Here is a 16625-nt window from a genome sequence, read left to right as displayed (position 1 = left end):
GGTAAGAACTTTATAAATTAAAATAAAGGCAATGGTATGACTTTTTTTCCTCCTTTGAGTTTCACCTCTGCCATTTATGTGCCTTAAGGCTTCGTGGTATTGCAAACTGTTTTGTCCAGTTGGTTAAATTATGTTAGCTTCCCAGAAAATCTCAATACTTAATTCCTATATATGCCAACTAGGGAGAGAAAAGCTGACCAAATGATTTTTTCCATTCTCTGGCTTAGTCAGGCAAACATTTACTTTCTATGAAAAGACAGGATTTCTGGAAACAGAATTTTAGTGCTACTTTAAAAGAAATCTTTAAACACATTCCCAACATTATGTTACTGGTAGTTTTTCTGTGCTGCAAAAATGCTGAAAGAATAAGTAGCAATGAAAAGCAAAATTACTGAAGATTATGCAAGCACTGGTAGCAACCCAACAAGGGATATTCTGGCTAAAATGATACCTAGCAGTTCAAACATACTCTTTTATTTTCTCTTTTGTCCAGGGAATCATCTGTTCCTGAGCATGACCTCTTTATCAGTCAGCTTGGATATAGAAACTTGCCACTTACTAAATCTGTGATTCCAAACCCAGGGCAGGGAACTAAATTGCTAGCAATTGTTCTATCCTCAAATCATTATATTGTCCAGATTATGTTTTTCTCAATATAGATCTTTATAACACTTGTGGAAATATCCTACTGAGTCACCATTATCTCTAAGGCAAGGCATGACCGTTCTGAATATGGAGTTTGACAATATTTTCAGGCACAGACAAAAATTGATTTTACCTAGAGCTGAAGATAAATGATAAAAGTGAATTATGAATTTGTCCCACATGTAAAATACAAAGAAAATAATCTATATTCAATTAAAATAATTTTAATGAGCATAAAAAATGAGTAGCCTCTCTCATTCCCATCATGTCAGTCCTTGCCTGACTTTCTGTAATAACGATGTCTACAATATGCAGACAGGAGCAACTGGGCATTCAGGGTGACTGAACAAATGATAGCTTCATAGTGGCTCCTGCAAACATACACACTCTGGCTTGCATTAATTTAATGTCTAGAATAGTAGCACAGGATATAGCAGATATCCTATGGGGTATCTAATATGGTATCCTGTCTATGGCTAACACCTGATGCTTCATTAAAAAAAAGGCAAAAAAACTATTCCTAATTTAACTTTGCCAGACGGAAAAAATCCTTCTTGAACAATACTTCAGGGTTGTTGGTTGTAGTTGTGTAGGTGCAAGGACATAGGCAGACAAGGTTCTTTGGGTAGCTGTGTTATCTTTTACTAGACCAACTAAAAATGCAGGTCTGTGAAAATGCAAATGTGTGGCAGTGAGGATCAAAGGGATAGGAGACAATAGGTATGAGGCAGGTGAGGGGGAAGGGGGAAGTTGAACTGGTGATAGAAGAATGTAGCTGGTAAAATGCAGACAGGTTACCTGGGGTTATCAGATGGCAGGCCAGTTATAATGTGCCATAAATCCAGTTTTTCACAATTGCATCCAATTTTTATAATGTGCATTTTCACAGGCCTGCATTTTGCATATTGGCTTTTATTCTACCCAGGACAGCACACAATTCACCAGCAGACTTTCTCAATGCCTGAAGAAGAGTGTTTGTGCCCAAAAGCTTGCAAAGAACATTTTTTCCAACTATTTAGTTGGTCTAATAAAAGATATCACATTTACCCAAAGAACCTTGTCTGCCTCTTGAACTATACAGCATTCAGTATCCTCTACAAACGGAAACATTTGATTTACACTTTCCTTTACACAAGCAGCTAAAACCATTACTGATCAAAGAATCAACAATGTTTTTTGAAATTCTGCTTTATGATGACTTAAAGAATTATGCTGGAAATAGTCCTGACAGCACAGTTAAGGATGTGGGTTAGAAATTATCTTGAGTTTTAAACTTTTATTTTGGAAAAAGTTTCCTAAATGTAGAAGAGTATGCTGATCAAAGGTAAAAGCAGAGACCCAATGTTTTTAAAAACTGTAAATGGTTTATATGAATTAAAAGGACATTTTCATAATGGGTAACAAAGTTCCTGTAAACAAGAAATCAAAATCTATTCCTTGCTAGCACAGGGATGACTTTTAATAAGACATATGTTGCCTGTGCAGAGAATGAGAAACTCTGGGCGTTTGTAGATGTGCTCTGGGAGGCAGGGGTGCTTTGATTAGCTCAACTCTGAAGCTACGCTAACTAAAAGTCCCTGGAGCATCACATGTATCAGCGTCCCTGAAAAATAGCGGTGGGGCACATTGAACTAAAGCTTATCGATCAAGCTGCCATTTTTCAGCAGGGGGATGCTGATACACATGATGCCAGTGTCTGCTGGAGTGCAGTAATTACCACGCTCCAGCAGACTCAATTAATTGAGTCTGATCCGACATGCTATAATTACAGTGCATCAGAGCAGTCTCCCTGTACATGTATAAGAGCCCTCTGAGTTCCCTCTTGTGGTGTTTTTCTCTCAATACTCCCATGTGGAACAGGAGAAGCACTCACAGATAGTCCAAGAGCTCAGACAATATCAAGGAGCAGAAACAACACAGACCTCCAGCACCTCTGAATTATTCCTTGGATTCCCCCCTCTCTCTTGCAAGAGCAGCTCCCTCAGAAGCTTCATCCTTGCCAAAGGTGGCTGTACTGAATCCCCTCCGAATGGTGGGGCAAGTTGTAGTAGATAGGGAGATATCCATCACTACCTTCTGTGCAGGTTTCCACTTAGCAGTTTTCTCACACCAAAGGGGAATATGCCACACACAGTAGTTGATGCACACAAAATTATCAATGTGAAGTGCTGCTGTGTTTATTCTCCTTCCCTGCCTGATCTACTTGTGGATAGCTATCATAGGTCATATTGAATCCTTGAGTAACTCCACTTCTGCTGATCTGCTTAAGAGATTTCACCGAAGGAGTCAGCTAGGAAGTGACCCCTCAGAGTTAAAACAGTCCAAGTGAAACAGCTCTTTAGAGTGAAACATTTCCAGAGTCTGCTTATGATGGTTCAGGAAGCAGTGCCAAAGGACAGATTCTATTTCCCAACCACATTTTGTTTGAAATAGTTTTGGAGAAGGCCAATTTCCTTCTATAAGATGCAGAATCTTTAAAACTGCATTTGTTTTCCAGGTCATAATGGCCTGTTTGTCCATGGACATTTGTACACATATTACAGCAACAAGGTGTATGCAAAACAGCTCACAGTATATACTTTATGATCATAAAAGCTCTGTTTACTCCATTATTTCATAAGTAACATGGTTGTGATCTTTGTCAGTTTGCCAATTTTATGGCATATTCAAGCAATGGAAATATGGATACCTGGGTGTTTATCATCAGAAGCCACACAGTACATAACAGCTGATCTATTAAATGCCTCATCAGTCCACTAAGTGGTCACGTGGCCTAGGACTGATTGAGCAGTATTGTGTTGGGTCCATATACTCATCATAAGCAAGATGAAAGTCTGGTTTTCAGCAGCTTTACAAGTAGCAGACAGACCAGACATCTGGTAAAATATTTGGTGAGTTATATATTCCTGAAGAGAAGCCAACAGGAGAGCTTTAGCATCTTCAGAAGCTGGACAAATCCTTTGTTTTCCCATAAGACGTTGCATCGGCTCTAGTCACCTTGAATAGCCTAGGGACAACATTCAAAAAGCCTGAGTCTGAATTGATTCAATCTTTGCAGGTTAGTTTAACCTGGCTAGGCTAAACCAGTTTGTAACCAAACAGACATCCCAGAAAGGCAGGCACATGCCTGCAAGGGCTCAGGCTAAAATCCAGGGGGCGCTAGAGCATCCCTTCCTTCCCTTCTACAGTGCTGAGCTGAGGGGACGTAGCTAGGCCCTGGCAGGATGCTGTGATTGGGGAGGGGTTCCCCCCACCTCCTGAGCAGCCCAGCAGGCAGTTGATAACACAGTGTTTATCACCCCTAATTAAGTTTTTTATCAGCCCATTAAGAAAACAAAGAAAACAAAAGCTTCTTTCCATTAGTTCAAGCTCTTCTTAAACCACTTTTTCTAAGGAAGGAATGGAGGGACATTACCAGCTACCTGTTGGTTAGCTCCAAAAAGCCCTAAGCAGACACAGTCCTGTCTGCCTTTGTCCGGTCTCCCATGGCACAGACTGTAGCCATCATGTAGTCTGCTAGCTAATCCTGGGAGGTGTCTGTGTAAGGCAGACGGGAGGGAGTGGTGAGGTGAGATGGGGGGAGCAGGGGGAAGTTAGACAGTCTCTGCGGGAGCTCCAGCCAGGGAGCAGAGGGAATGGGCCAGCTCTCCTGTGGAGCAGGGAGCCCAGCCCAGAGAGCATGCCAGGATGCCGGGGGAGTCTGGTTTAACTTAAACCAGGAAGGGGTATGGGACAGTCATTGTATAAACCCATTTGACCCAAGCCAGTTAAGTCTGATACTACTTTCAACCAGGTTTATCTCAACCAGGTTTCAGCCATTTTCAAACTGGTTTATGTGCACTGAACATCTGTTCTGTTACAGGTTAAACAAGTTTCTGATTACTTAAACCAGTTTATATGTAATGCCTGTCCCTAGCCCATGACTGTTTGTTGATGTGGTCAATGCCACTACTTTGGGTAGGGCCTTGTCAAGGTTTGCTGTGAAGTTATTAATGAATACACAACTAATTTACAAACTATATGTTACTGGCATGGTTTAGCCCTTTAGACATGACCCTGTGCCCTTCAGGGTGCTTTATGTATATGTTACTTATTGTAGCAGTCATGATATACATAGTCCTTCCTGTATTTGTTAGTGTTTTGAAATTTTTCAACTCATTTTTTTCTAGATTTTTGTCCCTGAAGCACAATAAAATATCCCATGTCAGCTTGTTTATCAAGCTGATAGTCCAAAATTATCCACACTGTATTATACCACATGACAAACATGATTAAAGCTACAGCACACAGCTTAAACATGCTGCATCATTACAGGCAAATTGCAGTAGTATTTAAGATTCATACGTTTTCAATGATCTGCATTTGACAAACACCAAAACTTTCAAAAGATGACAGATCAATGCACATACTGAATACAGAACAAAGATTTTATTCCATCTATACCTATGGATTTGCTATTCCAGGTTTGGGTATGAATGTTATTCTAGCAGGAGTTTAAAAAAAGAAGCGTTAGAGCATTTATTTAAATAAACGTAAGTATATATAAGAGTTTGCAATGAGTGAAAAATAAAAGGATAGGCTATATTTTGAGCCTATAAATGTTTAAACATCTGAATGAATATCAGTCAATTATCAATCCAGACTTCAGACTTGTCAGCATAGATCATTTTTATGATCACGCTCTAGTGTCTAGTTACCAATATTTCTGCCAACCACTTTTAAATATATATTTTTATCTATAGGGAATTTGGTGTTTGTGGAAAGATACTGGACTGATAGCATTTTCCTGTCATTTAATCCTTTCCAATTAATTATAGTGAAGAATGTCAGTTTGAAAACACAAAGCAATAGGGCAAAGAAGAGAAAACATAATATAAACATTTACAAAAGAGCTGTTGAGGTTTCAGAAGAGAACAAGTGCCTTTCTTTGACTACTTACAAAATTAAAAGGCATGTTTGAAACCCAAGGATGATTTTACAACTCGTTCTCATTTGGTGTCATTTACTTATGAAGTCCAGTTTTGCTCATAATATAGCTCTGTCACGTGATAGGTCATTACCATTGACAGGTTCTCAGCAAGTTCTCCTCATTTTCTTAAAATCTTGCCTTCATTTACAGTGCCCCTCCTGCCTTACTGATATCTCCATTTGTTTGATATTTTTTAACATTGAATTTTTATGGAAGATATGTACAGAAAAACCTATGGCCTTGCACATAAATCACGGCAAGCTAATTCTAGAGCAATTCTTTGGCTGTTTTCTGGTATTCCTCTGAGGCTGCAGAAAACTCAAACTTTAACTTTTCTGCCATGACTGGAAAAGGCCAGGAACTATCTGCTTTTTATCAGAAGGTGATAAGGAACCAGGTGACACAGTGGGTTAACCGAGGGGAGCTGAATTAATGTTTGACTTGGGTGAGGAGTTATGTAAGTTTTTTAAGCTACAGTAGCTTCAACTAAGTGATTATTCACATCTGAAAACATTTAGCAAGATTGTGATGCAGAGAGGCCAAGGCCTAGAACAGGAAGCTGTTGAAGGTCAGCAGAGATAGGTCATGCTCAGGGCTGGATTAATGCATAGGCAAACTAGGCACATGCCTAGGGCCGTAAGTGAAGAAGGGGCCCAGTTGTGCTTATTTTACGTATTATGATTATTGTGTGAAAAAAGTAATATAAATATACGGTATTAAGTAGGGGCCCATGACTTTGTTTGTTTAGGGCCCACTGAAGGGTTAATCCAGTCCTGGTCACGATAAGAGTTGTTCAGGAATATTTGTCAGGACTATCAGTTTCTCAGCTCTGGAAATAAAAATGTATCCATATGCCAAGTACTCAGTCTTGAAACTTACCAAATAGTGAAGCAATTTATGCTCATGACTGGGTTAGATAAATCTATTTTCATTTTGTGGTCTAAGGGCAGCAACAGAGGACTTCTGGGTCAGATTTAAAGAGGCTGGAGAACAAGAAAAGAGGCCACCTTGTCTGGTCAGTGACTATTAAGATCGGATTTAATCAGGGAAGTCAATGGGAATTTGGAGTGCATGCAGAATGCAGGATCAGGCACTGAATGCTTGTATAGGAGAGGAGGAGAAATTCACAGGCAGGAGACTGCACCTTGGATTTTCTATCCTCTTTTATGGTTGTTCTTTTTTCTTATTATTTCTATTTTTCAGCATATGCTATTTATCAGGGCTCTTAAAAACCTCAAGAACTTCAGAGCTTGTTTTTGCTCATACATAGGATCTCTAAAATTCACAGCTGACATGAAGCTATCTACTTTTAGAACCACAGAATTTATAGGTAGACAAAATCGAATAGATCATTCAGACTGTCTCCTTTCCAGCGCAGAACTATTCCCTTCACTACATTTTCTTGTGTTTTATGCTGTCTAGTTTTAAAAGTTCTAATGAATAAGACTTCTGCCACTTCCATTAAGAGTCTATTCAACTGTCTAATGAGTCTCGCTATCAGAAAGGTTAACAAATATTCAGCCTAAATGTTTCTTTACTTAATTTCCTCTCATTACTTTTAATTATAACTCAATATAACATCCTAAATAATTCCTCCCCATTACTAGTGTTAACACCTTTCAGACATTTGTGAATTTATGTCCCCATTTGCTTGTAACTGAGCCAAACTATACATACTCAGGTCTCTTAATCTTTCATTGTAAATCTGAGCATTTTGTTGCTTTTCCCTGAACTCCCTCCAATTTGCCAATATCCTTCTGGTAACGTGGTGCCCAGAAGGGAATGTAACACTGTGTGGTCATTCCAGAGACTTATAGAGTATCTTTTACCTTTTTGCCACATAACCTATAGCTATCTACAAATAATAGAAATAAAAGAGCTCAGTGTAAAATGCTTATTATTCCAGGTTCCACCTAAAGGAGAATTATACACATCTCAGAGAAAAAAATAATAAGGACTAGGAATGACATTTCTATTTTTCTCTCTTTTACAGCCTTTTATGGTATATTTACAGAATTAGGCATTGATAAGATGGAATGGAAAACATATGAATACAAGTCCAGAAAGGTGAGAAGACAGTAATTTCATTTAATTTGATTCTCAGAATTCAGTTATTCACTATACTGTCTGCTAATGATACTAGGTGAAGTATTGATACAATATCACCAAAAATCTTTGTAAAACAAGCAAACAAACTAATTGGGGGTTAAAAATTAACTAAAGCTCAAGGTTTATCTTATCCATTTGTACTAAGAGACATCTATTCCAAGGGTCAGTCACTCTGCTGGACCTGCTAACATATCATCTAGTCTAAAGACAGAGCACAGATTTGGAGAGATCTCTATCATATTTTACAAATCAAACCTGGAAGATGTAAAAAAATATCTCTCTCTGATTTTGAGCAGGATAAACTACCTTCACGAACTGCGACTTGTTGCTACTGCATTATGTGCAGCCCCCAAATTCAGAAGCAATCCACCCCACCCTTTTAACCCTTTCTTACTCCCTTGCCCAAGGGGAGCACCTCCCAAACTTAACTTTGCTTCCCAACCCACATTTAATATCTCTGTATAAGGAAACAAGCCCCATATTTTTGGAGGTGTTACTTTACAGTTAGGGCTGCCAGGCTCTGGAATGGGCTCTCAAGTGAGGTGGTACTCTCTCCTACCTTGGGGGTTTTCAAGAGGAGGCTGGACAGATATTTGGCTGGGGTGATATGACGGCGGCACACATTCCTGCCCGGGGCAGGGGGTCGGACCTGATGATATGTTTAGGTCCCTTCTGGCCCTAAGCACTATGAAAGTATGAAACTATATCTAATATTCCCACCCATTCTTACATGCAGGGGAGTCTACCATCCTTTCCTGTCCCTCCAAAGCCATACCCTGCTCCCCCTGCCCCGCCCCAGGGTGGGGTGTGGGTGTCCCCAAAACTCACTCATTATCCCCTTCCCTACAAGGTAATACATTTGTTCAATCAAAACACCTCTTTCACTCATCTGTCCCCACCAAAGGGCAATGCCAAAGGGGACCCTTCAGTGGTACTTTTCAGTCTCTTTGAAAGCCCACAGGCTGGGTAAGGCCTTTCTTTTCCAGCATGTTTGGCCCTGTCATGTGGATGCTCAGTGGCCCAGTCCTTTCCCTGCTCCAGGTTCCCCCTCCCAGAAAGTTGTTATCATCCTCTGCCAAGCTGGGGCCTGTTGCAGTTCATGTGGCGCCTGGGGCCAGCAGCAGAAGCAACAATCCTTATGCACCTGAATTTCCTATTACCAAATAAATGGAGCTTGGAATGCACAAGAAATATAAGATTGACCCCTTAATTTATGGGACTTATCAATTAAATAGATTTTGTTTGGCACCTGTCTAGTTTTTCATTCAATCACCTACTGATACTGTATTGTAATATCAAAGCATCTAAGATTACCTAATTCCTCAGGAACTTTAAACATTTAAATAGCATTACATTTATTTGGAATTAAGAGCTTGTCATACCTTGACTTGCACAAGGTTCAATTTTGGCTCACTGAAATCAAGGAGAATCACTGGATAGTACCTTACCCCATGCAAAATCAAACAAAGTCAATAGACCTATTAGTGGAGTTCCTAAAACACTCTTCAACACCCATCTAATCCTGAAGATGCCCTAAGGCTCCTGAATTTATGATTTTAACATTCCCCAGGCACCTGCAACTTCTACTTCTACGTGTGAGCAGATATGTCTCAGTTTTGACAATGCTGAGAAGCTCAGCACCTAACTCACATTGAAAACTAATTAGGAATCAGAAACTAGATTGTATTGTGCCCACATCCCTTAAAGGATTTAATTCAGAGGGTTTTCTCAGAACAATTCTAATGCATACCTGGAGGATCTGCCTTGATATAAAACACAGTGACTGCTGCTGCTTTCTTTTAGAAAAGGGCCACTAGTGATGACACTGCTAACCCCCTAACCCTTTTATATAATAGCCTTGTTATTAGAAGGGAAGAGGGAAGCCTTGTTTTAATTCCATTCTATCCCTGAAGGAATTCAAATCCCCATCTCTCATTTCCCTGGAGAGTGTCTTAAGCATCAGACTAGCTAGGCTGAGTAACCGCTGAAGCTGTGCCACAGGTCAGCCACGAATTCATGAATCTTTGAGTCAGAGAGAAGACCTAGGTGAGTGCTCTAATAGCAGTGACATCTCATCGAGTTGTGTCTTAGAAGAAATCAGTCAGACCTGCACAGTTATTTGAAATCAAGGGTGCAGGAGCCTACCCTCAAGAGAGGGTTCTGGACTGCAGATCTTGAGTGGTGCTGGATTGCAGTGATGAGACATTTGGACAAAGGACATACGACATACTCCTTTCCTCAGTTTCCTACAGGCCAGCTCTAGGCAGTTACATTTTGAGGATGTTGACTTAAGGCAGCTCCCTGCTCAGTGTGCTGCTGCTTGCAGTCTCATTCTGAGGTTCCCAACTCTCCCCAGGGACTATACAGGAGGCCTTGGCACATAACACAGGGCTCTGGATTCCTCTACTGGATCATTCCTAAGGTGCTAGCATGTGTGAATGAAGGCAACACCATCTGGCTGAAAATAATTTACATTTAAATATGGTCTGTAAGAAAATGTATGACAACTTCTGGTGGGTTCTTTTTCTTGGGACAATAACCTTCCAAGGCAGACTGAGTTAGTGGACTCTTAAAGCTTCCACAGACAGTGCCAAAGTCCATGACTGATAATCCCTTTGTGTTGGTTTTAGCTTTAGGGAGTTAAGTAACTACTACTAGTGGAGCTTAATCCTATACTCTTTCCACATATCTAACTCCCAATGGTTTTGATGAGCATTATTCCTACAGAAAAATGCAATATTTGGCCTAATAGCTGGCATGACTAACTTGTTCCCCTGTATAACTTTATAGTCTACTTATCTGTCAAATTATGCTACTTGGATAAGCAAAATGCATATAATAACCCTCTCTTTTGAAGTAGGTCAGGTTTCACTTTCTTTCCACAGGGACAATTATTGTAAAATATGAAAATCTCATGTCCTATACATTTTATGTTTTTTTAATTTGAATTTGATTTCCTGCTTATAGTCCCTTAGCTATAGAGCTGAAAAAAAATAGGAGCTTTCAAAATACAATTACTATGTCACCTCTATACAATCTGTATTACCTTTGTATTTGAATACGTAACTACACCATTTTTGATATCCTTATTCTTTATTTTCTGAATATAAATTTTGCTATAGACACACCCCAAATGTCATGACTATAGTTCTTAGGTCAATGATTCGACATATAAAGTTTCCTGTGGTTGGCTTTAGTTTGCATATCTTTATTTTTCAAATTGATATTTCCCTCATAAAACAGAATATATGCAGATGTTCTTTTGTACCAGTACCATCCTTTTCATATTTTTTCACTTCCTCTGAAAACTGCATTCATGGTTGACCTAAAACAATTACAAATGTCCTTGAAAAACATAGCTTTTAAAGATTGGTGAAAGATTCATGTTGCTTAAGTTAAATAAGAGTCTCAGTCTACTAAGATTTCACAGACTAATTCCCAGTATCTTATTTGTGTGCATTAGAAGAAGTCTTAGTGAGGTTAAACACATCATTAGTGCTTTAAAAAGCTGATAAGATAGCATATCTAATGTGCTAATAAAATGCCAAAGGTCTAACTATCAGGTCCAATTTTGCAGGACTAACATTGACAAACATCTGGGTCAGGGGAAGCCTTTCTCTGGCTGAACTGGAAGGCAAGAACTGGTCCCAGGCTTACTAGTTTTTTTCAAATGCACAAATGTCTCACAGATGAACAAAAACTGATTTTGCTCATGCCCTGAATTAAAATCAAAATACTGAAAATGCAGTAAAATAAAAAAATGTTTTTAACATACTTGGCTAACATTTAGAAATGCAGGAAGGCATTTTTTCAAGCCATAGCAAATAGCAAGAAATTTCCTGATCAAAAAAAGAGCAAAAACATTTTATAGACATTTAAGAGGAAGAAAAGAAACTTTGTTGCAGAGACAATATGGGGGCAGCATACCCTTAACTGAACACGTGGTTGATAGGTGTGGGCAGGGTTATTTTGAAGTTCTGCTGTATCTTATATGGGTTCATTCCTCTCTGAAACATTAATGATTCTAGAAACACACATTAACTTTACTCAGTGCTGGGTGCGTCTACATATGCATTTAAGCACAACTAAATTTAATGCGTATTAAGTTAATGCATGTTAAGTGATTTTTGGCAGGTGCCTACACGTGCAGCACTTGGTAGTAAAGTTAGTGCACTTGCCACAAAACTTAGTACTGGCACTAAAGTTAGTGCCAAGTCTGTGCAGCCTTGCCATGTGCCCTTAGTGGTTGGGGAGACGGGCACTAAAGTTAGTGCCGGGTCATGTCTACATGTGCGTTAATGTGCTTTAACAAATTACATCTAAATCTGATACCTGTATTTGCAGACATTTGTAGGCAACAATTTTAGGTGCAATTAGCTTAATTTTGCCATTTTTAATGTGCATTAAAGGTGCTCAGGTGTAGATGTGCACCCATAATGTGCATTAAATTAGGCTAATGTGCATGAATGTGTCCTGTGCAGCTGCACCCATTATGTAAGTGTTTATTTCTCCAGCACATATATTGTGGAATATATTTTGCAGTTTATTGCTATAGGCTCAATTTTATAGTGTTTGGTACAACTCAACTTCTATTAACTTCAGCAGGAGTTGAAGGCATTCTTCGCTATGCACAATCTAGCTATCTAGAGCAAAGAAATACTAGCAGAGCTAAAAACAAATGTATATAAATGTATTAAAACATAATCTCTTGTTCTGTCCCAAACCATCTCCCAACCCTTCCCCAGGCATGATGAGTGGGAATGGGTATAGGAAAGTTTTTCTCTGAGTATTTTGTTCTGTAACTATATAAGCACAACTGCTCTCTGACATGCAAAGTTTGAACAATCTAGAGGATATGATAAGATTCAGAAATGGTTTCAAAAACAGGCTTAGGGTTTTTCGAGGATAATATGCTAATTATCTGTACTGTCAGTTAGTATAACTTATTTTCCTTGAGGAAAGAATGTACTGCTCTCCAGTGTTGATAGGCTTGTCAAGGACAATTTATGAACAAAAGAGAGGCCCTCATAAGAGGTCATTGTTTAGACTTTGTTTTTATGATAACAAGAAGATAAAAGTAAAATATTCTCATCAGTTGTCTCAGCCTGCATTTCTGTTCAGAATAAGGACAGCATATTTACCAAACTTTCCTCACATATTTTCTGTAAACTCTCAAATTGTTCTGGTTACAAAATTCTGTGAAAAGTCAGTGGTGTGGAAGGGCAGTGCTTGCTTATGCTTCTCTCTCCACTAGTACCCGGGAGTTTTGTGGGAGAGCATCTCTCTTATTTTCACTTGTTTTTAGGGCATCGTTCATTTTAATTGGTTTCTTGAATCATATCTTTTCATTTTAGTGTTCCAATTATTTACATCAGAAATCATGGAGCTCAGGTTAAATGTAAAGTTATTTATACTTAAGGCATGGCTCTCTCAGTATGTTAAGTTTCCTGTCTGAATAATTATGTACCAACCATTTTGGGTCAACCATACATCAACCTGTTGAGTACGTCTACTATTCTGCTTCTGTGGTGAGCCTGGAAGCACTGCCAAGATTAAGAGCTTGCTCATTTGTTCCCTCAGCATGTGCCAAAGTGCAAAAATCAGGCAGGTCAGTGTGGTGCTCAGCACATGCCCAGAGAGCTCTCAGACTCTCTGTTTTGGGTGTGCTTCTTGACATAATTTTGGAATTGCACTAGACTAGGCATATGGTCTAATTTCTGGGCTTTGGCATGCATTGAGTGGAAGCAAGTGGGCAGGATGTACTTCTCAGTGGTGCTCCTAGGCTTGACATGGTGGCAGTATACACATGCATATTGTGTCTCACATTTGAGCCTAGGCAGGTGGAGAGGTATGACAACTGGTACTGGGTGTGACCCGAGCACCTAGTTCTTTTTTGACCCTCTGCAACAACCATAGGAGGCCTGCTTCCCTATATGTGTCATGGTAGAAGAGCCTGGGGTGGTTTGTTTGTCAAGAAACAAAAAGGAGCTATTCCTCATCTGACAACTCAGTTGATGTATAATTTTTGAGAGTTATCTTCTTAACGGTATGATAGCCCACAACTTTTTCATAATTCAAAATAAAAGCATGACCACTGATCAAGACTATTTACTAAAACTGTAAAAGAATAGTCCTCTGTTCCAAGAGATGCATCTTTTATTCTGGTTCATTGACACAGGAACTCAGGGAAGGTGGTGGTTGTGATAACAAAATTGGTCTTGCAGAAACTTGGTGTCTCTTTATATTTTGAGGGTGTCCAGGAGCCTACCTAAACCCTGGGCATAAGATAGGGCTGCCTGAGGGCTAACCTAGCTTTTACTTGGTTGCCCATGGTCAGTGAGCAATACTATAGCAGGCAAGAATGACTAGAAGATGGGGGTGTGTTGGCTACCTGGTTCCTTCTTTTTGCATATACTGACAGTGGAGGCTTTGAGATGGCTGGAGTAGGGCATAGAGCCTAGCAGTCTCCAAGGTGGCCTTTTGCTCTGCCATTTCTCAGCTGGTGGTTTATTTGCCAACTGTTTCTCTCCATGCTTCTTTTTGTAAGCGACACTGTATTGTTTCTTTCATTTTGTAAATCAATCATACTGGCCTTAAAATCATGCAATCCAACTGAAGTGGCAAGCTGAAGAGTGAAGAGCCTTTTCCTCGACTGAGGCTCCCGAAAGTGCTGTTCCCTGTGCCATCAACTCCTTGAACCATGAAAAAAGATCCTCATTGACATCAAGGTCTGCAGGCTTGTGTGGGGTATTCAAACTGCTTATGTGTGGTCTTCACCAGGCTATTGTCTCCTAGTCAGCCAAATGTTTCTCTCTGCTTCTAGACTCTGCATACAACCATTTCATGCAACTGCCTGTTACTTGGTTTTGACTAACACCAGGTGCCTGACAGCTCTGATCATCCCATTTTTTTTTGTTTAAGTGAGAAGATTCTTGGCATTTTGTCTGTTTGGACACAAGACCCTCTACTGAATAACCTGATGCAAGGAAACAGAAGGACAAGTCCATGAATTACATCAGGTTATCCCTGCCCTTCACAAATGTTGGTCTTAAGCAGCACCTTTGTTACTGTTACTGGGTGGATAATACATGATAGGGACAATATTCCCAGAGGGAATGTTGATGGTAAGCAACTGTTGCTCTTACAACGACTGGTGCTCGTACACTTGTTTGCCACTGGCTTATTGTAATAGGAAGAACAAGTTTTCAGTCATTACGGGGTAGGTTTGCAGCAAATCCATTTTCAATGTAAATATACTAGAAGGGGAATGTACTAGCAAGCAAACTAAACCACCAATAACTATTTCTGAAAAGTCAACCCCGCCCCCCAAGAAATCCCCCTGGAAAACATTAAGGAGCAAAAGATTTAAAAAAAAAACAAAACAAATGTAGTTGTCTTTCCTGCCTGGTGCAGGGGGTCTGGACTCGATGATCTTGCAAGGTCCCTTCCAGCCCTTACAATCTATGAATATATGAATTATTTGTCCCAAAAAATAGGAAGAAGGAGGATCCTGGCAATTACCTTCCTATAAATATAACTTCTACGCTTAGTAAAGGAATGGGACAACAAATGAGAGAAAAGTTCACTGCATGTGTAGAAGGCAGCTGGAAGCAGCAGCAGGGAATTACCACGCTGTGAAGGTAAAAGCAAAGCGGACCTGAAGATTTCGATTGTAAAGAGCCTTTTCCATGTTCTTGTAATGTTCTCAAACATTTGCCTTTTGGATTGAACCTTTTTGTATGTGGTTCTGTTTAGACCAGACCTAAATGATATCACATGACATATATATATAGTTATTTTTCTGTATTCCAAGCCAAATTGGCCAAATCAATTCCAAATCTGTGAGTCAGTCCAGAACCATAAGTGGCCCTACTACCAGCAAACGTCCTCCACCCCCACCTGGGGCTTCAGAAAATCCCAAATCCTTTGGTGGGCATCGTACTTGCAGGCCCAAGCCCAGAGGCTTGGGGTTTGGATGCCCCCGAGGTTCGCTTGCCCTTAGTCATAAGGCCCCAGGAGCAAGCCAGGGAAGTGTCTCCCATTTCCATAAAGTGAACATAAAGCCAAGGGTAACTATGCGTTACCCTACATGGGTACTATCCCACGCCAGCAGTCTTCCCAAGGTGTGACTAGGAAGCCACTGTTGCAATCATGTTATTTCCCCTAGGTAACCATAGGTTACACTTGATCCAAGCCTAAAGGCCGAGACGTATGGTATCATATGACATACGCATACATAGCTATATCTATTTTTTTAAACAAATTTGTATCCGAGGCCAAATTAGCCAAAACTAATTCCAGATCCAAGAGTCCGGCACCATAAGTGGCCCTACTACCGGCAAACATCCTCCACCCCCACCTGGGGCTTCAGATTTTCCCAAATCCTTTGGCGGGCATCCTACTTGCAGGCCCAAGGATACGCATGTGTAACGAGATCAACACTCGTTCCCAAAACGTAGGGTGGAACGGGGGTTTTGGTTGTAGCCGTGCGGGGCACAGGACACGGGCAGGCCTGAGGAGAACGGGCAAACCCTTCTCGTGCCTCCTGCCCAGTGAAGACAGAGCGGGGGGCAGAAGAACCCTGCAGAGGGGGGTCCTAGAGGGAGACTCCCTCTCCCCACGGGCGCACCACCCTGCCCAGCAGAGGCGCCACCTGCACCGCACCACCCAGCTCAGCGCGGGCCAAGCCAGGCGCGCAGTCATGGGCAAGTACACAGCGCATGGAGGTGGGGGGAGCTGCGAGAGAACGCGCGCTTATTGGACAGCGGCATCCCGCAGTCGGCCAATGAACAGAGGTTCGAAGCCGTCATGCCTCAGTAGCGCAGCAAGATTGGCGGGGGCGCGAATGCCACCTACCAATGCGTGGCGGCTGCCGGCGGGAGGGCCGCTGGGCCGCGCCGCG

The sequence above is a fragment of the Alligator sinensis genome, unplaced genomic scaffold, assembly GCF_000455745.1.
Source record: "Alligator sinensis unplaced genomic scaffold, ASM45574v1 scaffold232_1, whole genome shotgun sequence".
Taxonomy (NCBI): Eukaryota; Metazoa; Chordata; order Crocodylia; family Alligatoridae; genus Alligator; species Alligator sinensis.
The sequence above is the reverse complement of the archived record's forward strand: the minus strand, read 5'-3'. Positions refer to the sequence as shown.